Raw genomic sequence first — 8,004 nt, 5'->3', positions numbered from 1 at the left:
CAGGCCGAGGGAGTGAGACACGGTGCCAGGATGGTAACAACTCCATTCATGCCGTTGGGGTTGGCAGAGATGCCTGGGCCTGTGGGGGCTCAAGGGAGCTCCACACCCAGCGTAGGAGGTCAGAGCAGGTATATTTAGAAGCCCCTGGGAAGACGATTGGGACTCTCAAGGGGGTGATCCCACGCTCTCCACCAGGAGCTCTGCCCCTTTCCTGGAGTAGGCCTCTGCCCCAGTCGAGCGATGGAGCAAGCGGGTGTGCAGAATGCACAGGGCCTGGCCATGTTTAGAATCATTCAGTTTCTTAGATGACTGAAAAAGCAAATGAGTGAATGAGAGAATGAATGGTTACTGGACGGAGCGCAGGCTCCAGAGTGTGGACTTGGCCACTTCTCCACCTTGTGTGGCCTTGATACAGTCCCTTAGTCTCCCTGAGCCTCAGTTCCCTTGCTGGGTTAATGTGCATGTTCAGTGAGGTGATGGATATGAACTCTCTTCATAAATATGAAATCACATCAAAGATTCAGGAAGGGACTCTGGAGCCCCTTGCCTTGGTTCAAATCTTGTCCCTGCCACTCTCATCTATGCAAATAGGGATAATAGTAGTACAACCTCACAGGGCTCAGGGGAGGTTAAATTACTGCATGCAAAGCACTCAGAATAGTGTCAACAAATAGAAGGCACTATGTAAGCATTGGCTAATACTGCTTTTCAAAAAAATGTAATATTAAGCTGATAACAAAGGAATCTTAGGGCAGGAGGCCAACTGCCACCCCTGCTCTCCTCATTTTAAGCTTTGGTAGTGGCTTTAGGCTTTGCCTTAAGAGTGGAAGGCAAAGATCTGAGAGACTCAGCAATCGCCAAAAAGCAGCTCTTGACATTTCTGACAGTAACATGACCTTTGGCTTGAGTTGGCAGCACTGAAATGGTCACTCTTAGATATCTGTGCATAGGACCGAAGCCAGCAAAGGGCAAATGATGGGACAGCAAAGGGAGGTGAGTCACCCATAGAAGTGCCCTGGGCTGTTTGTAAGTTCTGGTCTTGCTTCATTTGTTGACTTGTGTGTCGGTGTGGGTGGGGTGGGAGGGTGGTGTCTTTTCTCTCACCTTTGTCTACTTGTGTATTCAGTGGGTGTCTATTCTAGGCTAGGACCTGTGCAGATTGCCAGGGGGCAACAGAAGTGAATCAGAAAGAGCTGCCCTCAAGGGGCTCATAAGTGGCAATGGGCCTGGTGATGGTCCTTCACACAGCTTGAGAAGGAAGAAGTGATGTCTGAGCTGAATCAACAATGATGAGTCAAAGTTTTCAGGTGACATAGGGTCAGAAGACATTACGTTCAGAGTACAGCCTGTTCAAAGACAGAGCCTGGCACAGCCCAGGAACGGCAAGTTGTTTGTGTGAGGGCGGGGGTATAAGTCACTGAGACTCGGTGTGACCTGTCACCAGATAGACCCCTTCTCTGTCCTTGGTGTTCTCATCAGCAGAATTCAATTTTTCTCTGAGCACATTCTGTGCTGAGCCTTCTGGGAAGGTACAAGGAAGAATCGATAGTGCTCTTGCCAGTAGGCTGCTCACTGACTGGGAGGGGGAGGTGATCTCTAAAAACGTCACCAGTGGCTTAAGGTCATGGTTCTCAAACTTTAGCAGGTGATCAGAATCACCTGATGACCTGGACGGCTTGTTAAAATCGAAAACGGACCGGTGGGCCCCACCCCCCGGAGGTTCTGGTTCTGTAGGTTAAGTCACAGTCATGAGAATTTGCATCTCTAACAAGTTCTGGGTGATTCTGCTGTTCTGGTTCCCTTTGAGCAGACTGGCTGGGAAGAGCAGAAAAGACAATGGTTTGAGGACTGAGGGGGAGAGGTTAGGAAGAGACCTGAGAGGGCCCAGAAGAACCGGTATAAGTTCCTCAGCAGGACCCTTGGCAAATGAGTGGAGGACAGCATGTGCGAGCTGCCTTCCCTGACCCTCGCATCACAGGCCCCGTAAAGTTCCTCCCCACTCCCCAGGTTCAGCTTCACTCATTCCTCAGAGCTGGCCGCCACCCAGGTTCGCTTGACTGGAGTCCTGGGTTAAAAACTAACTGCCCACCTTGTGCAACAGGGTCCCCCTCCCCCAAGGTGGCCGAGGTGGGGGGAAGCTGGGTAGGCTGACGCACAGACAGAAATAGTCTGAGCTCACCACTGCACCGGAGCACACATCGACCAGCAATTATTTCTTGTAAATTGCTTTCCCGGTTGTGTTCAGAACATGTGTGTGTGGCTGCCTGAGAACAAACACTCGGAGGGCACAGGGTGGGGGTGGCGGGCTGGGGGTGGGGGTGGGGGTGCGCCAGATAGAGGGAAACCTGAGTCTATATCTTCCAGCAAGAATAAGAAAATTGAACTTGGAAATACTAGAACCTTCCAATCCCCTTTATAACACTCCTGCCTGGTGGTTTTCTAGCCTCTCCTCAAACATTCACATTTGCTCAACATTTGTCCATGCAACATTGATTGACCCTGATTCTCTGCCAGGATCTGGGCTAAGTGAGGTCCCCATCCCTGTCCTGGAGGAGTTCATGGCAATAGGAATCTACAGGAAGCCCCTAACCAGCCAAGGGATTCAGGGAAAGCTTCCTGGAGGCAGTAAGGACTGAATTAAATCTTGAAAGACCCAGTGACAGATGAAAGAGGGTTTCTGGTGCAAGATGGAGAACAGCATTCAGGGCAGGGGAATAGCATTCAGGGCAGAGGAACAGCATACACAAAGCCCCAGAGGTAAGAATGCATATGGTGATTTTAAGGAACAATATTCAGTTTGGGTGGACACTAGATTCACCATGGGGAATGGTGAAAAATGAAACTGGTGGAGTAGATGGGCCAGAAGCCTTTGCTATATTAAGGGACTTGGGTTTTATCCTGAGGGCAAAAGGGAGCCATAAAAAATGAAAGAGAACTCACTTTAAGTGATAGCTTGCTCTCATGGTCTTTGTGACCCTGAAGTGGAATTTGTCACCCTGGAGCTCTGCCTCCAGGGCCAGTTGAACACATGCCCCTTTGGTTCCTGAAACTTCAGAAATCTGGAGGACAATGATGGCTCACATGCCTGCAAGAATTGGCTCAGGCCCTGGACATCTCTCCTTTTGTCAGGAGGAGGAGGCCATTCCACTACCTGGTTCGTAACACTGCTCTTTCTGGTCTGTGCCCAGTTGGCTCAAGGGACATAGTGTGGGGCAACTGAGACCTGGTCACAAACCAGAGCTCAAGAGAGCCAAGTGCCTCACTCTGACCCCAAGCCCTGAATCTCATCTGTATACCTGGAAGCTCTCCACATACCTTCTCCATACCTCACAGGATCAGAGACACCCAGAGTGGATTATCTGTTCAGGGAGTGTTGACTGAGGACCTACTGTAGGACTAGCCCTGTGACAAACCCTTTAGGAGATCTGAGAGAGGTAGAAGTTACAGCATTGCCCTTGGGGACTCACTTACTAGGGGTGAGAAGTAGTTTTGACTCATGAAACAGCAAGAGAGCAGTCAGAAAGAGTTTGTAAGCAAATTCCAAGCCATGGGTTAAGGGCCATAGGGATTCTAAGGCAGGAGAAAAGAAATGAAGTAGGGGTTGAATTTGACCTTGATAGACCATGTACCATTTAAAGGGTCCCAATGAGGTAAAGGAAGTGTGCTATAAAGTCAATTTTATATATATTAAAGAGCACAACTTTTGCCTCAGGGGCCTTGGACAAGTAGATCATTCACAAGCCCTCCTCCCAGCTGTAGTCATTTAGTCATTCAACAAACACACAATTGTGTGCCAGGCCTTGCCCTGAGCTCTAGGGACAAAGAAATGAAGCAATCATAATTCCTGCCCTCAGGAAGGTAAATAAATAGGTAATTGCAATATAGTGTGGAAACTGCTATGATTTCTTTATGTATTCATCAATTGAAAGATGGTTTAGCACTAAAATAGACTATGTTAACCTGTTAACCTCAGACATGGTAAAGGCTGTAAGAACAGAAAGGAGAGACTGTTGCTAGGGCTCCAGTTGTCGTACTTTTCCTCCACTCCACGTTGGTAGAGTGCTGCCATTTGAACAATCTTGCTAGAAGAATCTGCTAGAAGAAGATACTATGTGGAGCGGAAACTAGCCTTCCCAGCTGTGGCCAGCCAGCCCCCAGCTAATTCACTCACTAGCTGATCACAGATGCATGGTGAGTCCAGCCAAGGCCAGAAGAACCACCTCGATGAGCCAGCCCAAATTGCTGAACTGCAAAATTGCAAGCTGAATAAATGGTTGTTGTTTTAAGCCTCTAAGTTTTGGCATGGTTCGTTACACAGCAAAAGCTAACTGATACACCTATAATTGGAGGTGGGCATCAAGGCCCCAATGTGAGAAGTTAAGAAAGGCGGTGGCAGGGGACACTTCACAAGGGCTGATGATGTTTCCACTTAGAAACCATGCATAGTACCTCCATCTCCTCCTCACTGCAATGTGTGTTCCATGTCTGTCTTGTCATGATTATATCCCCAATACTTGGCACATGGTAGATCCATAATCAATATTTGTTAAATAGAGTATGTCCTCATGGTTAAAATTTCTCAATGGCCCTTCCCAAGCTGACCCCTGCCTTTCATGTGCTGCTGCTCCTGCATTCTCCCACCTCACTCCTAAGATGGCCTGAAATGTACCCTAAATTCATCTACTATTTGTGGCCTCCCTGTCGTTGCATGTATTGTTCCTGCTTTCTGGAATACCCTTTACACACATACCTCACACCCACATTTTCTCTATCCAGTGAATACCCATTCAGCTTCAAGATGCAGCTCCAATGTCACCTCCTCTGAGAAACTTTCCCTGATACCCCCAAACAGAGTTAATTCCTCCTTTCTCTGGGTAATCAAAGCACTTTTTTCATGGGTATTCACTCAATCATTTAATCACATTTATTGAGTCCCTCTTCTGAGCCAGACAGTGATGGCTCTGTGGTAGACTGTTTGCAAAAACAGGTGCAACAATTCCCCCCATTCCTTTATGCTGCCCTGGGTGTCCTCCTCCAGGAAGGCTTCTTGATCACTCCAACCTTCAGTGAGTGCGCACTTCTCTGAGCTGTCACAGTACCTGACACATAGTGGGGTGCTCCTTAAAACTTATGGAACATTGTGAATGTAATGAATACCACTGAATTGTATACTTGAAAGTGTTTGCAATGGGAAATTTTATGTTGTATCTATGTTACCACAATTAAAAAAAAAACTTGTGGAACAAAAACATGAGTGTGCTTACCCATTTGCATAAATATGCATTCAGCACATACCAAATGCCCACGATGTGCCTCCCTGTTTACTGGGGTTGAGGACCCAGAGACTAATCAGACAATGCCCATGCCTCACCCTCTCATGCTAGTGCCACACGGTCCTCATGTTAGTATTCACCATCTTGTGTGTTTGCTAATAGTTTCACTGAACACTTTCAGAGCCAGGAGGTCCCTCCGAGACCTGTTCCTTTCAACTTTTTCAGCACACAGATGGGGAAACCAAGGTTCAACGAGACAACCTTCTGGTACAGTGAGAAGCACAGATTAGAAATCAGTAGAACTGGGTTCAAATCCTGGGTCTGCCAGTTCCCTTCTGTAACATCGAACAAGACACTGCCCCATCCAGCACAGAGGGCTCTTCTAGTGGAGGCAGCCTTTCTTGAGAGAGGAGGGAGTTTCCTTTGTGAAGCTCAGAGTTCCCAAACCTGGCCTTCTCTCCTGGTGGCTGTGTGTTACCATGGAGACCTTAAGCCCCTCGCAGCTCCCCGAGTTCCTCACCCCTCCCCCTTGGCTATCTCTCTCAGCTCTTTCTCTTGTGGCTGCAGATCTCCCCCAGGGCTGATAAACTGCTGAACTTTCCCAGGGAAGGAATTATTATCCCATTTGAAATTGGGGGAAACTGAGACCCAGAGACATGCAGGTATTTGGCCCAGGTTAGACGCACCCATTTACTGGCAGTATCCCCTCTTCCACTAAGCGCAGCTCGGTCCTCACCACAACCACCTCTCAGAAATGAGCTCCTACCCAGGTAGGCTTATTGTTCCTTTTTTTCTTTCCTCTGTCTCCTTGGTAGTTTAAATTTTTATTCTGATAAAATCAGTACATGTTCTGACTAAACCTACAATGACTTGAAGTTCAGTCTTTACATTAGTGACTTTAAATCTATTCTTGGATATGTTACTTGAGTCCTTTGTGAACTAAAAATAGTGCTGGATGATAAAAGCTGCCAGAAAGCTATGGCAGAATGTACTAGCCCTGATTATGCTGATGCAACAAAGATAATCAGATTTTTGAGCATTGCAATATGCCAGAATCCATTAAGAAAAACCATACATGACCATGCAGAACTCACACAATAAACACCTGAGAATTTGGACACTTTATACCAGTAGTTAGACATGATTCTATAACTTTAGAAGATAAGGATATCAAAACCTTGGCATAAGGAACATAGAATTTGTCCCACAAGGCTGTGTTCCAGTCCCAATTGGCCCATTTTGATCTTCTGCACATTCCGTAACCTGAAGGTATAATACCACCCACCCCCATGCGGTGATTATAAGGATGTGAAAGGACTTTGGAAGTTGTGACATGCTCAACAGTTGTTATTTCATGGTATTAAATGAAGGTTGGATAAGGATCCCCTGAATTTTTTTTCCCAAGAGCTTCCGATCATCAGATTACGTACAAGTCCGATATTTTCTAACAAGAACATACATATGCTAAAGGTCTGTGATTCTAGAATCCTGAGCCTGACTCTGATCCCAGAACACTGAGTCAGGCATTCTCTGATTCCATGCAGGTGGGAAGGAAAAGCCAAAATTGTAGGGGCTCAGGTCTGCAGGGGATTTGTAGGTCCTTGCTTCAGTGGACATTGATTGCTTTTGGCTGCTAAGCATTCAAATACTTTGCCTATTGGGAAGAATTACAAGCTATGTGGGAGGCAGGACCCCACCCCCATGGAAGCTGAAGCAGGTAGCAACTTCTTCCCTTGACCCCTGTGTGCCTGGTCATGGCCAAGCTGCTGCCCCACCTGAGCTCCAGGGGAGGAGCAATTGCCCTTTTAGCCCACATCCTGGACTCACTTACGGAGCCACAACCCAATCTCCCGTCACACCTGCTATCAGCTCATTGTCTTTCTCTCCAGCCAGTCTTCCTCGGAGACTCATTGTCTGCCTTATCCAAATTCATTGCACATTTGCTTCCATTAAATCCAATTAGGCCACTTTGCAAACACTGCAGGAACTAAAACCTCTCTTAATTAGTGGGCTCAGCAAGAGCACAGAGGCCCCAGTTTGGGACAGCTCCACCTCCCCTCACTTCATTCTACCCCTACTGCACCCCTGTAGCTCAGGCACCGTCCCGTCATTCCCTACACACCCCAGATAAGCATGGTGGCTGCAAGACCATTCTTTTCTGCAGGTTCCCGTACATGGTGTTCCCTCTCTGATGGCTCATGAGCAGCTGCTGACTCACCCCTTCGTGATGCAGCAGCATGTGCACGTGTGAGCTCCATCAGATGGTGTGGACACCATCAGAGTGCCAGCCCTGCCTGTGCACTTCAGATCTGAGTTCTGGGTCACCACTGCTTGAGTGCAGTTACCTTGAGCTAGTGCCTTCCTCTCTGTCTAAAGAGAATATTCCAGGCCTACAGGCCTCATGGGGTTGTTTTGAGGCCTATGAACCAACATATCAACAGTAGATTGTTCAACAATAATGTGTTGTGGTGTTAAGTGATACCTAAATACAGAAAACCACTAAGACATCTGTGGTCAGCCCCAAACACTGCCCAGCTGTGTGACGTCAGGCAGGTCATTTCACTTCTCTGAACCTTAGTTTCCTTGTGTGTGTGTGTGTGTGTGTGTGTGTGTGTGTGTGTGCAGTTTTTTGAGTACTTACTGTATACTGGGCACTAGAACTGTCATGTTACATGGTATATTCTGTTCTAGTAAGGATTCTCAGTTGCAAACAACACAAACCATCGCTGAC

Source organism: Choloepus didactylus, chromosome 2 (genome assembly GCF_015220235.1).
Source record: "Choloepus didactylus isolate mChoDid1 chromosome 2, mChoDid1.pri, whole genome shotgun sequence".
NCBI classification, from domain to species: domain Eukaryota; kingdom Metazoa; phylum Chordata; class Mammalia; order Pilosa; family Megalonychidae; genus Choloepus; species Choloepus didactylus.
This window is presented reverse-complemented; position numbering follows the sequence as displayed.